We start from the raw sequence: 23,003 nt of genomic DNA, 5'->3' as shown, positions 1-23,003 counted from the left end.
GTGGAAAAATCAGGTGTTTCAATTTCTGACTATAATTAATTAAACATTGGTTTTAAAAAACTAAGTTAATCGATTACATATTGTTTTCAGAATATAAAAGCCATCCTGAAAGTTTGTTCATGAACATGTATACACATGCAAAAAAAAAAAAGCCTCACATTTTGTAGCTCATTAGTAGGGTAGTTTGAGGGCAATAACTATTTTTTCTCATAGTTTCTAGGCCAGTAAAATCCTGCTGGATGTTCAATGTCTTCCTCCTTTTTGATGCTAAATGAATGAATGAATGAATGAATGAATGAAGTTCCTAGGAAATTAGCTGGCAAGCTCTTCAGTATGGTGCTACTGTGTCCTACACAACTGCTTCCCGTCTTCCTTCTCTGAATTGGGAAGAGAGGTATTTTTTCTTTACTCTCCCGTACATCAATGGGCCACATCTAGGATGAATTAGGAGAAGTGGTTTCTGATCAGTACCTTGGTTTTTTTTGTTTTGTTTTGTTTTGTTTTTGTTTTGTCTTATTATTTTTTTTTTAGAAGAGGTCTTGCTCTGTCACCCGGGCTGGGGGCAGTGGCAAGATAGTAGCTCACTGCAGCCTCAAACTTCTGGCCTCATGCTATCCTCCCATCTCAGCCTCCCAAGTAGCTGGAATTACAAGCCTGAGCCACTGTGCCCAGCAAGGATGCTACTTCTTTTAATGCAGTGTATGACTGGGGCAGATAAGCTGGAGCTTTAGGAATTGTCAAACATTTTGTAGCTTATATTCTGAGAGTCATAACTGCAACTCACATAATTCTATATGGAAATGTACTCATAGGTAACCAAGCTAAAGTTCTAATAGGTCACAGTTCCCATGTGACCTTAGATCTTGCTTCTTTCACCCAAAATTACTGCTTATCATGACAAGTGACTGTCTGGTCTATGTCCTGGGTCTGAGAAAATACTTTTGCTTTCTCTCACATAAAACAGTGATCATTTCATATCTTGTAACTTCTAAAATTATCTTTCTGTTTCCTCTTATACACAGGACTTTGGCTAAGTTTTATTTTTATAGGAGCCAAGGCCTTTTTCTAAATATTTGTTAACTTTGTCCCCTAAAACCTGTCTGAAAAAGGTTCTTGGGACAAGTGCCCTTGGAAAAAATTACATGTGTTTATTCTTTAAAATAACAATTTATTTAGCTTTATCAAAAGTGAAAACATACAAAAATAACTTATCTTGCACGTTTGTAAATTACATTAATGTCCAATTGACTGGAAAAGCAATAGGCCACCTTAAAATTATACAAATATTTAAAAATTGCACATCTATACTAACTATGACAGTTTCAATATTATATCTGAAAACTTTTCAGTCTTTGATATAGTTATTGATTAAAAATTACTAAAATACTGATAGAAGCTGTTTTCTTTTATCTCCTAACTACTTTCCATCCCTTCTGCTATAAAGCATGATGGTGGTTATCTTAGCACTGTCAAAATAATGCAGGGTATAGATATTATGTGATTCTAATAATAATATAAGATAGTCTGAGTAACTTATTTGGATGATAATATTTTTGAATCTTTATGTAATTGTACTCTTCACCAAATATGAGACTGATTTTCTTGCAAGGTCAATTAAATATGCAATTAAAAGCTACTCTCTCATGTCTTCTTCCCATGGTTGTCAGTGCAAATTCTCCAGGGTCATCATCTCTCCACAGATCTGAGTCGTTCATGCAAACTGCATTCCAAATGGCTTTAAAATATTAAAAGTTCCATTTTACAATTTCTTCTGCTCAGTGATCAGTGTGGTGAATCTCCTTCATCTTGATAAAGGTCATAAAGGTTTATTTTATTATTTATTATTCTTTAAAGTGCCTGATTTTGTGGGTTGTGAAAGAAAGAAAGAGTGAAGGAAAGAGACAATTATAGGAAAAAAAAAGAAAGAAACAAAGTACAATTAGCATCAGTAAGATGGCAGGACAATATTCATGAAGAATTTAACAAAGTTCCCCTATTACAGATATTTCTTTTTACCCTTTAACTCTTACTTAATCATATAGCCATTATGTTTGACTCAGCAGAAATGGAGAGGGGGGACATAAAAATAATCAAATGTTGGTTTTTGAATTTCAAACATTTAGGTTTAGAGGAATAGGGATAATTTGGATTCAGAATCAATATATTTAGAAGAAGTTATGATCAGCAGAAAAATCTGAAAAGCTTCCCTCCTCCCTTCTCAGCTCTCCAAAGTAAAAAGAAATTCCTTGATTTAGGGGAGAGGAACGATAGAGGAAGTAATGAAGAGTGAGAAAGGTTTGTGAGGCATTAGAATATAGAATGACAGGATCCAACTTGGAATGAACCTAAGGGGTGATTCATTTGTCTTACTGTTGGTACCTGATGAAGATTCTTTTAAATCTCACTTTAATAGCAGACAGTTTATTTCCTGCGAATCAACATGAAAATGTCCAGCAGGTGTGATGTTAGTCAGGCTACCTCTAGATTCGCTCAATTCACATTCAGTGTAGCCTCTCAGGACAGGCCTCTTTTTTTTCATCTAAAGACACTCATAAGACCTTACATGTAGAGTGGGACCCCAGTCGCCTAGAGAAGTGAGTGTAAAAGGAAGAGCTTCTTGCATATGGACTTGAGTGGGACCAAACAGAATCATCTCAATAACTTCCCCTGGTCAGAACAGGTGCATCCCAGTGAGATGGAAAGGCTCTTTCTGGTCACTCACATCCTAAGAACCTGAGTTTGCATTGCAGAAAACTTATATACAAGAGTTGAGAATGTCTTTCTCACCCTTTTAGCATAACTCAAGATGTGAATACATTGTACAAGAAGCCATGAGAGATGAAGTCAAGCGATTTTTTTATCTAGACTGTCCTTGTGGACATGTGCACTTCAGGGCTGGATGTATCCATAGAATATTAGCTCAGTCATCAATTTTGTGTAAAATATACCATCACCCTAGAAGCTACAAACAGAAAGGAAAATGGAGCTCTGCAATGCATTTCTTCGCCCCAGCTTGGTGTTGTTTCTCCAGAAACACTTGTTACACTAACTTAGGTGCTATTATATTATTAGAGATTGCACCCCAGGGAACAGGAGTGAAGGAAGGGGACATAATGAGGGGAAAAGGAAGAGAAAAGCAATTCAATTCTGCATTTCTAACTGGACAAGTGCTTGGTATCATGCAGTACTGACTGAGCCATCTCATGGGACCAACTTCCAAGGTGGCATATGAACAACTGCGTCTCAAGACAACCCATCTGGAAGGAGGGTGGGAGGCTTTACTGCTGGCTCCAGGTTCCCCGTTCTTACTGCTCCAAGGTTTGCTCCATTATTCTGCTGGATTGCATTCACATTGGAACTAAGCATGCCTTGCAACATCTTATGTCTCAGTGCCAAAGAGGAATGCCTCTAGAGAAGTGTTACATAAGAAAAGTTGTTAGTTTGTGCATATGTGAAGCTGGCTAGAGTCCATGCTGAGGTGGTAGACACAGCAGCATCTGGACAAGATCAGGTGCCCAAAAGCTTGAGACACAAAGCCAAGAGGTTCTGAAGAGGCATGTGAGATGTATTTGATATAACCTCTCCCATCCCCATTCCCAGCCAAGGGAGACCCTACTTGGAATAGGAACCCCCATCTAAGTAGCTGGAAATTAGATATCCATATACAACCATGGAGAAAATATCCCCCTTGTTTTTAAGTGAAACAGTAATTGAAAGATGAGCTATTTTTCAGAACGTGAACATGGACAAGGCAGAGGGGAGGAAGATGTGGATAGATGGTCAAGGTCAAAGTCTGAAAAATGCGTTAGATTAGTACAATCTCTGCTAGGCTAAGCAATTGAGGTTTTGGGCATTTTCAAGGAAAGCCCACCGCTGATAACAGTGGCAGGATATCTGAGTTAAGTTGGGAAATATCATGGACCAGTAGAGAGATGAGGGAATATCAATTAGCTTCTTTAACATTCTCCATAAGATTGAACAAAGCAGTGACTATACTTGTGCTAAGATTGTGCAGAATTTGCTGCAGAAAGCTCTCGCCAGAGGGTTGTTAGAGTCAGGAATATAAATCGAACCTGCCTGCACTCTGTGTGGGAGGAATCAGCTCTAAGTAAAACCTTCCATTCTAAGGTTAATCAGGCAAATTCAGTAAAGCTATAAAGAGTAACTGATAGTTGGAAAAGGTAACACATGTCTCTCAGATACCAGCAGTTCAAGGAATTGGGTAAAGGAGGGAAATAACCCAGTAACAGTCTTAAGTTAATACATCTACTGCATTTGCACTCTGAATGAAATAAAATTTATTTTCAAGCACTTGAAGAAATGTACACAAACACAAGTAAAAGCACAATTAAAGTTCCAGATTTCCCCAAAACTACAATACAAAAGTGACAAAACATACAGTAAAATTTTTTAAAATCAGTGACAAAAAGGTAATGTACATAGCACACTAACTCAAATATCTCAAAAAACAAATGCACAATTTTGAGTAATTTGTGGGTAAAAGTGAAACTCAAAATGGAAATTACAAAACACTCTAAATAGAAGGAAATAATTATTAAAGTAAAATAATGAAACAAAAAAGCTATAGATTTGAACAACAGATACATAAACTGTTTCTGACAAGAATAACAAAACAGACAAAACCTTGTCAAGTATAATTTCATTTTATTTATTATTTATTTATTTATTTCGAGGCAGAGTCTCGCTCTGTCGCCCAGGCTGGAGTGCAATGGCGCAATCTCGGCTCACTGCAACCTCCGCCTCCGGGGTTCACGCCATTCTCCCGCCTTAGCCTCCCTAGTAGCTGGGACTACAGGCGCCCGCCACCATGCCCAGCTGATTTCTTTTTGTATTTTTAGTAGAGATGGGGTTTCACTGTGTTAGCCAGGATGGTCTCCATCTCCTGACCTCTTGATCCGCCTGCCTCGGCCTCCCAAAGTGCTGGGATTACAGGCATGAGCCACCGCGCCTGGCCTGTAATTTTATTTTTAAAGCGAAGAAAGCCCTTAACAAACAGCATCAGTAATAAAAGTGGGCAAATAATTTAGTAATATATTACTTAACATTAAATAAAGTTAAAAATAATAACATACAATGAACAACGTTTTAGGAATTAATATGAAAATCTGTATAACATGAAAAAATCCTAAGGAAATATAAACCAGCAAGGTGGACCATCAAGAAGAAAACCATAAAATAAAAGAAAGAGTAGTGAAATTTCTTCAACCACAAAGATATCAAACCAACTAAACGTTTTTTAAAAGAAGCTAATTTAAATTGAACAAAAACTGTTCTAATATACAGAAAAGAAGATAGATAATTCCTCAATTATTTTATGAGTTTAGCAATAAATATGACAGAAAAGCACAAGAAAGTAAAAATGTATGTTAATCACACTTATAAGCATAGAAATGATTTCATGGCAACTCCAGCCTCAAACACCAGAATGTTCACACTGGCGCAAGACACTATCTGTTCAGCAAATGTGGGAAAGCTTACAGCAGATGCTCCCACTTTTTGTGGCACATAAAAGTTCACACTGGAGAAAGGCCTCATGAACATAGCAGTTTTGGTGACCATTTAGCTCTATTTTTTAAGCTCATTTAGCACACAAGAGACTTCATGCTGGCAAGAGGCCTTAAGACTGCAGGGAAGGTATTGTCTCCTTGTTCAACATAGCATAACTCAAAAAAGAGAAAAGCTTTGAGAATAGCCTTTGTGAGGGAGCTAAACACCAGAAGTTGAACTTTGTACATCTGCGTATCTACAATGGGGGAATCACCTATAAGTGCCAGGTATGTGGGAAGCATTCAGGAGCTATGCTGCATTTTCTAACCTGCGCAGGCCCCTTACCTGAGTTATGTCATTGCCAGTGTCTGCTGCAGAAACCATTCTACTTCTACTAGCAGTCAGGTAGTGTGTGACAATCACCCCAGTATGCTCAGAGCAAAGACCTCTCTGCTCTTTTTTATTCCTTGAGGGAATTATGAGTGATCTGAACACACTAGGAGGTCCTCATTCCCTCTGCCCTGATGGTTTCAGTGTGGACATGACCAAGCTCCCGCTAAAAATGCATGAGCTGAGATTTGCTGCAAGTTTCCAAAGATTCCCTTCTTCATGGACAATATTGACTCTCTATGTGATAGCTGAGATAGATTTCTCCAGCCTCCAAATCACTAAGCCTTGGAACTTCCTAACCTAACTAATCTGATTTGTGCAATGACTTGTACAATGATTTTTACCTTATTGATTAAGGCTTTCCTCTTTTGTGTTCACTGTGTGGGACTGATTGAGAAAAGAATTAGGCTTTGCCAGCATGAAGGGAGGAACATCTTTTACGGGGGCTCCAAACTTTATGTGCTTTAGAGAGAACAGCTCACAGTCTAATTTGACCTAGTTGGCAATGCTGCCCAAGCCCTTTTAGGAAAAACTATAGAGCTCTGTGGAGCTAATCTTGTTACATGGCTACCTCTTAAGAGCCCGAAGTTCACCCCCAATAAAGAGAGAGTTTTTATGACAACCTACAGTACATCTGGGGACAACATGAGTTTAGTCCCTTTTCCCCAGGGGATGGTTAACATCCTCCAACACTATTGAAGTGTAGCTGTCTCCTAAGACCTACCCAGAAGTCACGGTTCCTGAAGTCCAAAATCTGGCAGGAAGATAAGACCCATAGGGACTACGGGGTAAATATAGTTGATACATTTCTTGTTGTACTGTGTAGAATGTTGTCATCTTTCCTGACATTCAAACTTATAAAGGTTAAATATACACAGTCTGTTTTTCTACCTTTTAAAATTTTAAGCCTTAATGCTTAGTAAGGATGACGCTGGTAAATATTGTTTCAGTTAGAAATCCTGAAATATGTTTGATTATATCTTATTTAGATAAAACATCTTTCCAAAAATAAAACTAAGCTGGGTGCAGTGGCACATGCCTTTAGTCTCAGCTACTGGGGAGGCAGAGGTGGGAGCCCAGGAGTTCCAGGTCAGCCTGGGCCTCATAATGAGACCCACGTCTCTAAAAACAAAATAGTTTTTTGTTTAATTAAAAAAATTCAAAATATTTTAACAATCTAAAATTAAAAAAATTCAAAGTATAAAATAAAATGAATATAAATTTTTTAAAAAAAATTTTTAAAAACTTTTAAAAAATAAATAAAACTAATAAGTAAGAACCTTCATATTGATACAGTTTGAGACATTTTGCAGTCCAGGGATGGGTATTGTGTGACCCGTCTAGAGTTCAGGTGGATGTGGCCTTCATTGCTCTCCAGTTTCTAAACTGAGGCAGAGATGACCCTCCCATTATATAGGAAATGGGAAATAGTTGAGTTAATATAGGGTTGGTTGATGTTCCAAGAGAAATGGAAGATTCAGATTTTTATGGGTAGCCATAACAGCTTTATTGGTGTATAATTGGAATGCAATAAACTGCACATATTTAAATTGTAAAATTTGTTAAATTTTGACACACATATATACCTATGATACCATTGTCACAATTAAGGTAATGACCGTATCACCCCCAGAAGTTTTCTTATGCCTTTAATAATCTCTTTGTTTTGTCCCTCCTTGATCTCTCATCTGCATACAACCACTGATTTGTTTTTTATCACCACACATTAGTTTGCATTTCCTAGAATTTTATACAAATGTAATCATACAGTGAGCGCTTATTTTTTGTCTACCATCTTTCAGTAAGCATCCTTTTGTAGAGTTCAATCAAAGTTAAGAATATCAGTAGATATTTCTTTTTATTGCTGAGTAATATTTCACTGTGTGGATATACCACAATTGTTTATCCGTAAGTTTTGATGGACTTTTGGGTTGTCTTCAGGTTTGGGCTATTAAAAATAAAGCTGCTTTTGAAAAAAATAAAAAGGAACATTTAATGACCTCTCAGAGACAGCTGTCTTGCAAAAGAAAGACAGCTCCTCAAGACCAAACTCCACCATTCATACTGCCTCCACGTTGCCCTTAAGAGTCAGGTCCTAGTATTATTCAGGGGAGAATTTCAAGATCTGGGAAGGAGCTAGCACTTTTATCCAATGTAGTTGCAAGTTCTTACTAATCGTATAGGTGAGAAATCAGAACATATTCTGGGAATGGATTTGAAGTTTGCTGGACCAAGGAGAATAGAACATAAGGGTAAACATCAGGTAAAATTTATCAACATAGGTACACTTACTTGAGCTTTGGCTTTTACCCTGGATTGAATGGTTGCCTACATAAAAGAAGTGAAATACCCCAGAATTTCCCTTGGACTTTTTTTTCTATAGCTCAGAGTGATGACTCCTGCACATATATTTCAAAGTTTTCTTCTCCTCTGGCTTCCATGTAGGTTCAGCCAGAGGGAGGCACCTAAGGGAGACTGGAGGGCATGAAGTAGAGGGAATCCAGGTTTCTTCTTCTTCCTCTATGCTTCAGCTGGCTTTTCTAGCAAAGTTTGCATCTCCTTTGCTCCAGTAGCCCTTCCAGACAATTGTTCTTGTGGTTCCAACATTTACCAAGTGACCTTGGGCTCTGGAGGCCAGTAAAACCACCCTAGTACCTCTAGCCTAGGAGTGGTAACTGCTTTCTGCTGATATTAATCTGTGTTGCCCAAACTGTTACCATCAAGTGAAGAGCCAATTCTCTTAAATTCCATCTGTTTAAATGTTTCAAGAATTTTTTTAGTTTCTTTTTTTTTTTTTTTCTGGTTGTAGTCTAACTGATACATAACCACACTGAGAGGATGGGAGAAAGAGGGTAAGTGTGTGAGTAAGCAATGAGAGTGAAATCGTCCTTAATCATGGTCTCTGCAGAAAACATCTTATTCAAAGTAGTTGAAGAGAATTTAATGAAGAGGCTATTTTTAGAGTTGAGGGCAGGACTGAGGAATGCATTAAAAATGGAGATGCACCCAGGAACTAACAATAGTGGGAAGTTTTTCCCATCCCTTAAAAGGAGGCAAAGGGTGGAGCCGTGTTAATGGAACTAGAAAGACCGCCAACTGTGGGAAAGAATCACTGAACAAGACATGGGGCCATAGGTAGGGGAACACAATGACCATTAAACTGTAATCTGATAGGGAAGGATCATCAGGGAGCAGGAATATATACCTGACCTGTCTCTGCTTCTGCCCTTTGATTTCCTGCCAATACCTGTCATTGCCAAAGTGAAATTAAAAGCCAAAGTTCAAGGGAAACCTGGTGATCCAGTCCATAGACGTCATCCTCCCAGGGCATAGAACGGGGAGCTAAAGCTAAAAGCTTTAAACCCACAGTTTAAATATACTTTAAGGCCCATAGTTACTTAACCAAAATTTAAATCATCCTGAACTTCCTAAAACACTATCCTTAATCTTAAATCCAAAACAGTTTTACATCCTCATCAGCATGATTCAGTGAAATGAAGCTAATCAGCTATAGAGAAATCAGCTTAATCAGCTTTGTTTGCTAAAAAGAATGTTAACATATAACAGCCAATCATGAAAAAGGCCAAAATACTTCATCCTTTATGTTTTATAAACTGTGCTGTGAAGTGGGCTTCTTACTGCTCTTGGTTTGAGGAGTTCTGGTTTGCAAACTGTCCTTTTCTACGCACCATAAACTTTAAATTTTTTTTTTAAATTTGATCTGATTGTGTTTTTGACAGAGTTGAAAATGACTACTTCACAGGAGTGAAACTCAGGGGTAGGAGTGAAGTGTTTTTGTAATAAGTCATAATGAGCTATTGGAATATATATGGGTGCAATGTATTATATATAATGTAATGTAATATAATTAAAAATATGTTCTTAGAACAAAGAAAAGTGAAAACTCTTTGGTGTAAGTATATAGGAAGGATTTGAGGGTCAAGGACTATTTGAATATATTTCTGTGCCTATGTGGGTGTGTCTACAGATTGAAAAGAAGAAATAGGAAGCTGGAGAAATGGGGAACATTTTTGAAAGATGAGAGATGAAACTCAAGGATACAGGAGAAAATGACATCAAGAGCACAAGTAGAGGGCTAACACTTTTTCCTCCAAGAGTAGCTGAAAGGAGGTAAAAATTAATATTAATGCAGGCTATGGGTAATTGGAAGCCAATCATTGAGAAAAATCATATCTGAGCATGACCATTTATTGATAAAACAGATGTTATATTCATCAGCTGAGAGTGGAGAGAAATGGTGGAATGAGATGTAAGGACAGCAAATAAATTGTCCACTAGCTGAGAGCAATGAGAAATAATATAGTCCAAAAAGAAACAAAAATACTCCTGGTTCTATTCTGGTTGCAAATGCATTCGAGAATATGAATTTATCCTGTCCATAGGGTTATGCTATTTTTCTGCAACCGGGTTTAGTAAACAATATAGGAGTGGTAAGAGAAGAGTATTGTATTGTTTATAGAGATAAGATTTTGTCAGTTTGGTGTGGTAAAAAGACAAGAGTTTAAAGTTGTTGAGAAAATTATTCGCATATAGTGCAGGTAATCAACAGAGGTAGCTAAGAGGAGAGAGAAAGGTAATGAGCAGGCTTATATCTTGGAAGAAAGCAGAGCAATCAGTAGCTGGGGTTTCTATATGGTTGAAGATAATTGCACTTGTCTGAGTGTATAAGAAGGTAAGATATTGCATTGAAATGGTGGGGAATTTGAATTTAAGAAACAGAGCAGTCATGAGCACTGACAAATCTTGAATGAGATATCAATTTCAATAGACAAAAGGGCTGAATTTAAGAAAGACACGGAAGTACAAAGGCAGGGTGCCTGACCTATCAACCAATGGCATACTGAACCTGGCTAAGATTATGGTCAGGGGAGCTGAAACATCAGAGAATAAATTAGGACAACTAGGAGACTGATCAATTACAATAAGAAGTTGATAGTCCTTTAGCCCAATGTCATGGTCCTCAAAGAAAGGATCTTTATAATTGACACAGTTTGGAGGTAGAATGAGCATATTATTTATCTTTCAAAATGGAAAACTTGTCACAGTGTTTTCATTTCCTGTGGCTGCTGTAACAAATTACCAAACTTGGTTTTCTTAAAATAACATAAATTTGTTCTCTCACAGTTTTGGAGGCCAGAAGTCCTACATCAGTTTCACTGTGCTGAAACCAAGGTGTCAGCTGGGCCATGCTCCCTCCAGAGTCTAAAAGAGACTCTAATCCTTGCATCTTTCCAGTTTCTGATAGTTGCCAACATTCCTTGTCATGTGGCTGCATAACTCCAACCTCTGCCTCCATGATCACATCACTTTCTCCTCCTTTGTGTCTGTCAAATTTTTTTTCTGCCTCTGTATTGAGGGTACATGAGATTAAGAATACTCAGTAATAGAGATTACTCAGATAATCAGGATTATCCTTCCCATCTCAAAGTGGTTCACCTAATCACATCTGCAAAGACTTTGGTCCCCCTGCATGTAAGTTAACGTTCACAAGTTCCAAGGATTAATATGTGGATAACTTTTTTTTCAGTGTATCACAGGTAGCAAAAAGGAGCATTGTGAGTAATTATATAACAGCAACAGGTGCAAATCAGGACTGTCCCAGGCAAAACGGACTATATGGTCACCTTATTTGGAGGCAGACTTGGGAGCTTGAGATTTCTGAAATGTTCTTTCATAAGTAACCATGAGACCAGAAGCGTGGACATTGTTCACTGTCCATTGAAGGAGATGGGTTACAGAGGAAGCAATTATCCTTGAGATAGAGTCAGAAAACTGCTGGTGCACACAACACCTCTCTGCGCATCCTTGTGGATACAGCCCAGCATCAGGGTATAGGGATTTGGCAACTGTATGGTGAGCAGTTTTAACAACCATATGCAACAGCCTTGGATAGATAGATACCGGTTCTATGGAAGATAAGGTACAGAAAGTGTAAAGAAGTTTGGAATTCAAAGAGGTTAAATTAAAATCACTGATAGATGCAGATACACAAAGTGCACTGGAAATAGCTGATTTTGAAATTCCTAATTGACATTTGTTATAAAGTTTAGGCACCATAGAATTTTCTTCATGACCAGTGGATACTAAGACTTCTAATGCAATCTTTTCTCAGTATTCCTGCTGGCTGCTTCTTCCTCCCTTATCTCAGTTTCTTAACTGTCCATAGGGGATCACAACTTGGTATCAGCTATTATCTCTTCCTGAGAGGAAACATTAGCATCTTACTTTTTGTTTGTTTGTTTGTTTGTTCGAGACGGAGTTTCGCTCTTGTTGCCCAAGCTGGAGTGCAATGGCGCAATCTTGGCTCACCGCAACCTCTGCCTCCCAGGTTCAAGCGATTTTCCTGCCTCAGCCTTCCGAGTAGCTGGGATTACAGGCATGTGCCACCACACGTGACTAATTTTTTGTATTTTTAGTAGAGATGGGGTTTTTCCATGTCGGTCAGGCTGGTCTCAAACTTCCGACCTCAGGTGCTTCACCTGCCTCGGCCTCCCAGAGCGCTAGGATTACAGGCATGAGCCACTGTGGCTGGCCAACATCTTACTTTTTTTAAGATTGTCTAAACACAAACCCATTAGATAATTTCAAATACTTTTTTCAACTTTGTGCAGGGCAGAAGCAATTTAAATACAAATTTCCTAAATTGGAAAACATAAATTGAAATAAGAAAGTTAAATATAAGCCAAACATATCCTTCTATTTTTTCCTTTGTAAATTTTGCATAAACTACTCCCTAAGGTTCAGCCAAAAATTTCTGAGAAGGATCAGTAATTTGTTTCCTTAATTAAAATGAAATGCCCTCTTTAAACAAAGTAATTTATTCAGCTCTTCTATTCAAATGAACATATTTAGTTAAAGAATAATAAGGAGTGATGGCATTATTTTGGATAAAAATCAAGCACAACTCTTAGAGATTCTACTTCAAGAATAATATATAAACTTTATTACTCTGTTGATACATAGTTATGACAATATATAAGCATTGTTTAGAGCTGATAACTCTATTTTGTCAGTTCCAGAATGTATAGACTCTATCGTGTAGTTTTTTGGTTTAGTGCACACATAAAAGCAAATTAAAGACAAACTCATTTTTCTCATATGACAATAAAAAAGAATGAAGAAATAGAGGTAACTAGATGTTTGCTCAAGTCTGCAGCAAAGGACTGCGCTACATTGAAGACATTTTTATTAGATTTTTAAACCTGTTGATTGGCAGGATATTTTTAGTACTGGTTCCCTTAGATATACACCAGGTATGCACACACATAATCCTATTCATTTCTCATATGCAAAGCCACTTAAACTCGAGTAAAAACAAACAGCTTATAATCTTATGACATTTGGAAACAGCATGTGGAAAAAAATCACAGTGTGGATTTGGCAGTAAAATAAAATGACAGAAGTTGATTCTCTCATCTAGTCTTCTTCAGCTTGAGAGAGATCTAAATTAAGAAGGTGATAAAGAAGGTAAAATGCGCCAACAATAAACACAGCATCACAGTCCATTTTGTGTTGTTCTAACATAATACCGCAGACAGGGTAATTTATTTTAGAAAGAAATGCATTTCTTACAGTTCTGGCGGCTGGGAAGTCCAAGGTCAAGGGGCCCACATCAGTGAGGGCCTTTGTGTTCAACATCCCATGGTGGAAGGCAGACTTGCAAGAGAGCATGTAAGACAGAGGGAGAAAGGGAGCCAAACTTTTTCATCAGGAGCCTGCTCCTACGATGACTAACCCACTCTCTTGATAATGGCTTTAATCCATTCATTAGGGCAGAGCCCTGATGACCTAATCACCTCTTAAAGGTCCCACTTCTCAACACTGATACAATGGCAATTAAATTTCAGCATGAGTTTTTGAGAGGACATTCAAACCATAACACACAACCATCTATTTCACTCAAAAGCATTCTTAAATGTGCCAGTAATTCATTTACTTATCTATTCTTCTAGCATTCTAGCATTTTTCAATACTTGTAAATTTGAAAGTTTGCCTGTGTGACAAGTTATTGCCAATAAATCCAATCTCTTTTAATTCAGAAAAAAATCAAGTACACTCAAAGCATCCTGTACTTAAAACTTTGCATTTTTAAAGGTAGCACGCCATTATAAGAAGTGAAATTCTACCTCCATGATAATGGAGTTAGAAGCCTCCAGTACAACAGTGCTAATAATAAGATGTTGAAAGCAATTTTAACCCACAAAGTCAAGCAATGACCTGTAGGATTGATTTTACTTCACTGAGGGTGTATTAATGTGTTATTTCTTTGGATCTCAGAAATAACAGATTTATCTCACTATGCAAATAATATAGTAGTAATTCAATTCTAGTTTTGAATTATTAAAATATTCTGTATCCATATCATGAAATATTATTAGAATTAGATACTTGGGGATTACTTTAATGTGTCAAGTTAATTTATGTAGCTCCTAACAGTATAGGTTCTATTGGCCAAATGCATTATTTTAACCTATTACTATGCAAGAATGTTTTTGTGATGATAGGGCACTTGTTTAAATTCTACTTTCTAAGATAACATTAGTGTATTATTTAACTGTTTTAGAATAAGAACAGAAGTTGATCACGTATTTCCTGCTGTTCAGGGAAAATAAGAAATAGTTTCTGTATTCACGAATGCTAACTGCAAATGGGAAGAAAAATTATGGTAGGACACAAGTTTATATCTTTAGGGAGTAGATATAATCCACCAAGTTCTTAAGGAAACACTGCTTCCTCACTTAAGTTATTATCTAAAATGATGGAAGAAAGGTAGCTTCATTCAAACTGAATAATTATAATGAGAAAATCAAAGTAACCAGATTTATGGCCTGCTGGGGGTTATGGTTTTGAAAATACCTATTTTACCGCCATCTCTCCTTCTCCATCACCCACTCCCTTATTCTCAAACCTTCCCATTCCCTAAAAATTTCCACAAGATTGTCGTTTCTATTTTATCTTCTAAATTTTGAAATACTGGTATGTAGTATTCTAATGTGTAATTAAGGGGCTTAATGTATTAAATTATTTAGTATCATGCCTCTTCTAAAATTAATTGGTTGCCTATGCCAAATAAATTTTGCAAGTTTGAAGTTTCCACAAGATTGTCGTTTGTTTTATCATATAAATTTTGAAATTTTATAGAGTAGGATTATTATCACATATTTTCTATAGTTGCTGCTATCTAGTATGTAGTATTCTAATATGTAATTAAGGGGCTTTATGCATTAAATAATTTATTAATATCATGCCTCTTCTAAAGTTAATTGGTTGCCTATGCCAAATAAATTTTGCAAGTTTGAAGTTCCAGGCCAAAAGGGACTGGGGTGAAGTGAATTACTCAACGTACTATATATGGGAACTGTAATTGTTATTGATTTCTAAATGGCAGCTATAATGACTATTCCGAGCTTGTCTTCTTGAAATGGTAGAGGAAATATTCAGAACAAATGTCTAAATCCTCTTTATCAATAAAATATAAGCCTGGAACTTTAGGGTTATACCTGGAGGAGTGGGGATGGACTACACAACAATAAAAACTTTAAGAAAATTTTGCACCTAGATTTATATTTAATATAATTGTTTTATCAATTCATTTTATATATAAGTACAAATGTATATATTTGTATATTCAATGTGTACTTATATACAAATACAAACATATATATGTGTGCATATTGTTCAAAACCTATATATGTGTATTGTTCTCCTAATGTAGGTTTTGTGAAGCTCTTCTTGGTTAGCCATCAGGAAATAAAACTCCAATTGAACTAGATTGAAAAAAATAATCCTCTTTACTCTGCAGAGTCCATCTCTTTACCAAAGCTTGGAAGAGAATTGACATTCTGAAAAAAAATGGACTTTTAAATAATATCATTCAATATAAGTGTTAATGTAGTAACCACGGGACAGAAGAAACTACTAAAACCTACATAGCCTTTTTATTGCATTACAAAATAAAAAGAGAAGACTTATGTTTGCCACTTGATATAGTCTCTTCTTTTCTATGGTATTGAAATGTAATAGAATAGCTTTTGTTGGGCTATTTTCTGCCTGTAATAGAATCTTTGATTTATAAAGGTGCTGAATCATGCATTAGCCTTGTTTCTCTGTATATACATAGGAGTTATTTCAACCAGAACTGAAGGACTACAGCCATAATAGAATGCAGCAGCTGTTTAACATCACACAATAAAACCATGCATAAAAAAGAGCAGTAAGAATTACACTTTATTGATTTAATTTCAGGACATTTACACATTACAATGGCAATCATACCAAGACATTTTCATTTCAAGGGACTCCACTGGTCCAAGTTTAATGAGATTCTATCCTCAATGGAATTGAAGGATCATACAATTTTGGAATCAGAAATTCTTTGGAGAATCTATTTTCCTTCCCCTTATATTAAGAAACCAAGGCCCAAAGAAATTAAATGGTTGACCGAGATCACATGGCTAGTAAGTAGCAGACCCTGACAAAAGCCCAATTCTCATCCTCTTGATCTTTGTACATTGCACAATTATTAAAGAGAAAAATATCATGTAATTCAATTCTTCCTATGTTCTATAGAAAATCCGGTATTTTAAAATACATGAGGAACAAGTTATTCTTAGCACTGATGCGGCATGAAATAAAATAGATGGAAATCAATGGTATTTGTTATGCTGAAAATTCTTATAGATTTTCTAGTTTTGAATATTTGATTACATCAAGAATTTCAATATAGTGAGAGTGGATTCAGAGGCATAGGGAGCATTTCTGCTGAGTAGGAATTCTTTAAGTAATGTTCTCAATTTCCTGGGCCCTTATTTTTCTAGTATTCTAATCTCTCACCATCTTAGCTAGGCTCATCAGCATCCTAAAACCTGATGGAGAATAAGAAGGAAGGATTTTTAAGAAGATAAAAAGAGGATGAGGAAAACTGTAGCAGAATAAAACCATTAGCCAAGTATTTGTATTTTCCAAAGCAATCTATAATCACTGGAAAACAGTAACTACAATCAAGTAAAAAGAGTGGATTTTATTATACCTAAATGAGTTTTTCAGTTACAGGCCATCTATGCTCAGCTTTGACATTAATGCTAGAGTTACCAATCACATACCATCTTTTAGCTGCATAGATGAAAAGCCTTTGTTGCTTGGATCCCAAGCTAGTGGCACCATAAGGATGTGGCAAGGCAAAAACAAAAACAAAAAACAGAAAACAACAACAACAACAACAACAACAAAAAACCCAAAAAAAACCCAAACAATCCCGTAACACAGAGAGGAAGGTAAATGACGGAGAATACTTAGCAACAAATAATTTTTTAAAAAAATCTTATCCCAAAACTCAACCCTTAAAGTCTGATGTGATTGGTGATTGACTGAACTAAGGGACTGTAAAAGCTACCTAGAAGCCAATTAAAAAGTAGTTTTCGGAAAGTGAAAGAAGAGAAGAAGAAAAGCTATATCAGGGAAAGTGGGAAAGGACTCCAACAATTTAATGGCATTTTAAATATACAAAACACTTTTAGTTGAATGTGCCCATATAAAATACAAATGTTCATTATTAAAGCATTGTTTATAATAACTTGAAAACAACAAGAATATGCATCAGTGAATGAGTGACTAAATTAATGAATACATGACTAAATGAATAAGCAACTAAGTTAATAATTAATAAATCTACTACTCTGAAATACCACGCTTATATTGAATGTGGTATATCCAGGTGTACTGACTTGAGAAGGGATGTCCTTAACATGGAATTAAATTTTTAAAATATCAAATTACACAATTTTTTATATATTTTGTCATTCTAATTGTTTTAATCTTTAAACTTTTTATATTTTAATTATAAATTGACAAATTATAGTCTCATATATTTATGAGATACAAAATTATTCTGTGATTTATGAATACATTGTGGAATAATTAAACTAACTAACATATTTATCTTCAAATACTTATCCTTTTGTGGTGAGAAATTTGGAAATTTACTCAGTGATTTTGAAATATACAACACATTATTATTAGTATATTAACCATGCTGTGCAATATATCTCAAAGTAAACAAAATAAATTGATTCTTCCATTCTCATTGAGGTTTTCTATCCTTTGCCTATCATATCTCCATTCCTCCCTCTTTCCAGCTTCTGTAACCATTATTCAATTCTCTGCTACTTTGAGATTGTTTCACAGTCCACATAGTAAGAACATGTGGTATTTGTTTTTCGGTACCTGGCTTATTTCACTTAGCATAATGTCCTCCAGGTTCATGCATGTTGCTGCAAATGACAGTATTTGCTTCTATTTTACAGTTGAATAGTATTTCATCATGTATATATACCACATATTATTTATCCATTCATTAGTTGATGGAAACTAAGTTGATTCTACAAGTTGGCTATTGTGAATAGTGCCACAATGAACATGGAAATGCAGGCATCTATTTGACATATCAATTTCAAATCTTTTGGGTCAATACCCAAAAGTGGGATTGCTGGATCATATGGTAATTCTATTTTTAGTCTTTTGAGGAACCTCCATACAGTTTTCCATAATGACTGTACTAATTTACACTCCCACCAATGGTGTGCAAGGTTTCCCATTTCTCCACATGTCATTCTAATTTAGTAAAACTGCTTTTAATCCCCAACAATATAAGGGTATATTTGATTTTATACATGTGCATAAAAAAGAAAAAGGGATGAAAGAAATCACACTAAATTACAAACAACAATTACATTACAGGATTGGAATTAGAGTCTAAGGGAAGGAAAGACTACAGAGTTCATCTTAGACTTCCTGATAGTATCGCTGCAATGAGTGTGAATAATTTATTCAATTAAATTACTGGATTTTTAAAAACTCAGTTGCAAAAGAATAAGTTTCTAGAAGCACACACTGTTTCCTTATAAATACCCCAATACAACACATGGTAACTCTTATATAAACTATTAAAATCTAAATACTTAACCAAGATATGTAGATAGACATATAGCCAAGAATAAAGAACACTGAATTGGAAATCAGTAGTGTTCTTTAGAAGTCAACAGTCTTAGACTTTGGTTCATTCTCAACCCTTCACAACTAAGGTTTTAAGAAAGCTTTAAACAAGATCCCCTTCATGAGGTCTCTGTAAAAAAACAGAACAAGGGTTGAGCAAAGAGAGTTATGCATCCCTTTGGAGAGATCTTTGTACCTAAAGCCAAAATATTTGAAAATACCATGATAAAATGCAAACTTGTATAATATTATTGCATAGCGAGGTCCTTCGGACATCTATGTAAGAGAAAATCAGTATGAGCTGGTCTGACTGAAGTAAGTTATCATTGAATAAGGAGACTAAAGCAGGCTTTGAAGGATAAACCTCCAGACTTCCACTGAAAAATCTAAAAAACTGATTTAATATTGTCAAATTCAATAGATATCTTCCTGGACTTTGATGCTTTATTTGGCACCAATCATCACATTTCTTTGGTTAAACTATCAATTACCTTCAGTGTCATGTTATCATCCTCTTTTCCCCTGTTTCTAATCCTAACTCTGTCTGTTTCTTTTTGAAGTTTATAATTAATTTGTTTTTCTATCTCTATCTTTCATATTCCAAGGCCTCTACCCAAATCATTGCTCTGTTTTATCTACGTGCTGTGCCTCAGTAATTTTATTCATCTCTTTCTTCCTTGTAACTACCATCTACTTGCCAATCGCCCTTGGTTTTAATCTCACCCCAGAGTTTTAGATTTATATATTCAATTATTTGTTTCATACATCCACTTGGATATTCCATTAAAAAACTCACAGTCAGCATGTTGTTTTTCTTCTTCACTATACACCCCTAACACCTGCACCTCTTCCTGTATTCTATTTTTCTATTCATGGTTGATATGGTTTGGCTTCGTGTCCTCACCCAAATCTCATGTTGAATTGTAATCACCAGTGTTGGGGGAGTGAACTGACAGGAGGTGATTGGATCATGGGGGTGGTTTCTAATGGTTTAGCAACATCCCCCTAGTGTTGTCTTGTGATAAAGTTCTCAGGAGATCTGGTTGTTTTAAAGCGTGTAGCACTTCCTCCATCACTCTCTTTCTCCTTCTCCAGCCATGGGAAGAAATGCCTTGCTTCTCCCTTGCCTTCTGCCATGATTGTAAGTTTCCTGAGGCCTCCCCAACCATGTTTCCTGTACCTCCTGCATAACTGCGAGTCAATTAAACTTCTCTTCTTCATAACTTATCCATTCTCAGGTAGATCTTTATGGCAGTGTGAGAATGGACTAATACAATGGTTCCAACTTTTATAAAGTTATCCAGGCCAGAAATAGGTTCTTCCTAGATTCCACCTTCCTCCACACTTTCATAAATCTTCAAAATATATTCCCAAATCATTTATTTCTATCTCATTCCATGAAAACACTCTAAGGACCACTGTAAGGTGAACATGTTAAGGTTTAATAATGGTAAGACTGCCTCAGGTTAGTATTCAAATTTAAAGACTGAAATTATCTGTGTTGGTGGTTCTTAACTGATGGTGATTTAATCTCCACCCCAGGGAAGATGTATGACAATGTCTGCAGACATTTTTTATCGTCACAACTTGAGGAGGGGGTGCTACTAGCATCCAGTGGCTATATCAGTGCCACTACAAAACACCCTACAATTCATAGGCCAACTCCCACAACAAAGAATATTCAGCCAAAATATCAACAGTTTCCAGCCTGAGAAACCCTGATCAATGATTTTGCATTCTAATTGGATGTCTCTTGAGAAATATTTACAGATTGAATTTTAGAACAGTATGATAAATACTCTCCAAGAACATATCCCAATATTATTCTTACATGGCTAATATTTGAGTCAATTTATTCTGGATCCATATTAGTAGTATTGTAGTGGACATATCTTAAGGCGACCCCCAATGAGTCATGCCTTTGTATAATCCCCTCCTCTTGAGGTCAGCTGGAACCTGTGACTTGCTTCTAGCCAATAAATTATGGCAAAGGTAATGGAGTACTCACTCCCCTGATTATGTCACAATGTATAAAACTTTCTCTTAACAGATCCAAGCAAGAGACAGCCTCCTGCTGGCCTTGAGGAAGTAAGTTGCTATGCCATGATAGGACCATTTAGCAAGAACTGTGGGGATTTCTAAGAGCTGAGAGTGACCACCTACTCCCAGGCCAACAGCCTGCAGGAAAGCAAGAACCTCAGTCCTGCAATCACAAGGAACCACAAAGAAAGAAACCAACAACCACATGAGTTTGGAAGATTACACCTAGCTCTAGATGAGACTATAGGCAGCTAATGCCTTGATTACAGCTTTGTAAGACTCTGAGCAGAAAACCCAGTTCAGCTGGACCTGAACTCTTGACCCACAAAAACTGTGAGGTAATAAATGTAGATTGTTTTAAGCCATTAAGTTTGCGGTAATTTATTATGAAGCAGTGGATAACTAATACAAATACAATGGTGGAAAATGAAAGAAAGAAACATGGAAAAAGTAAGAAAGAAACATAGGAAGAATGAGTATAAACACTTTATATAAATATGGCATGACAACTTATCTGTTTATTTTACATTTTCTTGTTTTCTCTTTCAGCCATTGATTTATTTCAAGCCCTTATCTTTCTTGTATTTAGGGGGCTAGATTAACATAATATATTAATTGTATGTGATATATATATATATATACCTTAAGATTCTACCAATGTTTGGACGTTAAAACAATGAAATAAGACTTCATCAGCAACGAAATAATTGTGGTGAAGAAAACTTTGGCTGAAGCTCTATAATTAAATGGAATGTCACGTACAAAAACCAACTCAAGATAGATTAAAGACTTAAATATAAAACCAAAAACTATAAAAACCCTGGAAGACAACCTAGGCAATACCATTCTGGACACAGGAACAGCAAAGATTTCATGACAAACATGCAGTTGCAGCAAAAGCAAAAATTGACAAATATGATATATTTAAACTTAAGAGCTTCTGCACAGCAAAAGAAATTATCAACAGAGTGAGCAGACAACCTACAGAATGAGAGAAAATACTTGCAAACTATGCATCTGACAAAGGTCTAATATCCAGCATCTATAAGGAACAAACAAATTTATAAGAAAAAGAAAAATAACCCCATTAAAAAGTGGGCAGAGGACATAAACAGACATTTTCCAAAAGAAGGCATACATGTGGCCAACAAGCATATAAAAAATGTTCAACATCACTAATCATTAGAGAAATGCAAATGAAAAACACAATGAGATATCATCTCATACCAGTTATAATGGCTATTATTAAAAAGTCAAAAAATAATAGATGCTTGTGAGGTTGCAGAGAAAAGGGAAGGCTTTTACACTGTTGGTGGGAGTGTAGATTAGTTCAATCATTATAGAAAGCAGTGTGGTGATTCCTCAAAGAGTTAAAAACAGAACTAACATTTGACCTAGCAATCCCATTACTGGATATATACTGAAAGGTATACAAATCGTTCTACCATAAAGACACATATACAGATATGTTCATTGCTGCACTATTCACAACAGCAAACACATGGAATTAACCTCGATACCCATTAATGGCAGATTATATAAAGAAAATGTGGTACATATACACCGTGGAATACTATGCAACCGTAAAAAGCAATGAGATGCTGTTCTTTGCAGGAACACAGATGGAGCTCGAGGCCATTATCCTTAGCAAACTAATGCAGGAACAGATAAACAAATCCACATGTTCTCACTTATAAGTAGGAGCTAAATGACGACAACACATGGACACCAAGAGGGGAACAAAAAACACTGGGGCCTATTTGAAGATGGAGGGTGGGAGGAGGGAGAGGAGCAGAAAAAAATCACTATTGGATACTAGGTTTAGTACCTGGGTCATGAAATAATCTGTACAAGTCCCCATGACACAGGTTTACCTGTATAAAAAACCTGCACATGTACTCCTGAACCTAAAATAAAATTTTAAATGAAAAAAATGAAAGATTGAGTGTGATGACACGTATACAGTAAGAACAGTATATCAGTTTCTTTGTTATTAGCTTCATTTGGTAATTTAGATTTGATAGCCATTTTTAGTAATTACTTTCATTACACAT

The sequence above is a fragment of the Gorilla gorilla genome, chromosome X (assembly GCF_029281585.2).
Source record: "Gorilla gorilla gorilla isolate KB3781 chromosome X, NHGRI_mGorGor1-v2.1_pri, whole genome shotgun sequence".
NCBI lineage: Eukaryota > Metazoa > Chordata > Mammalia > Primates > Hominidae > Gorilla > Gorilla gorilla.
Note: the sequence above shows the minus strand (reverse complement) of the source record.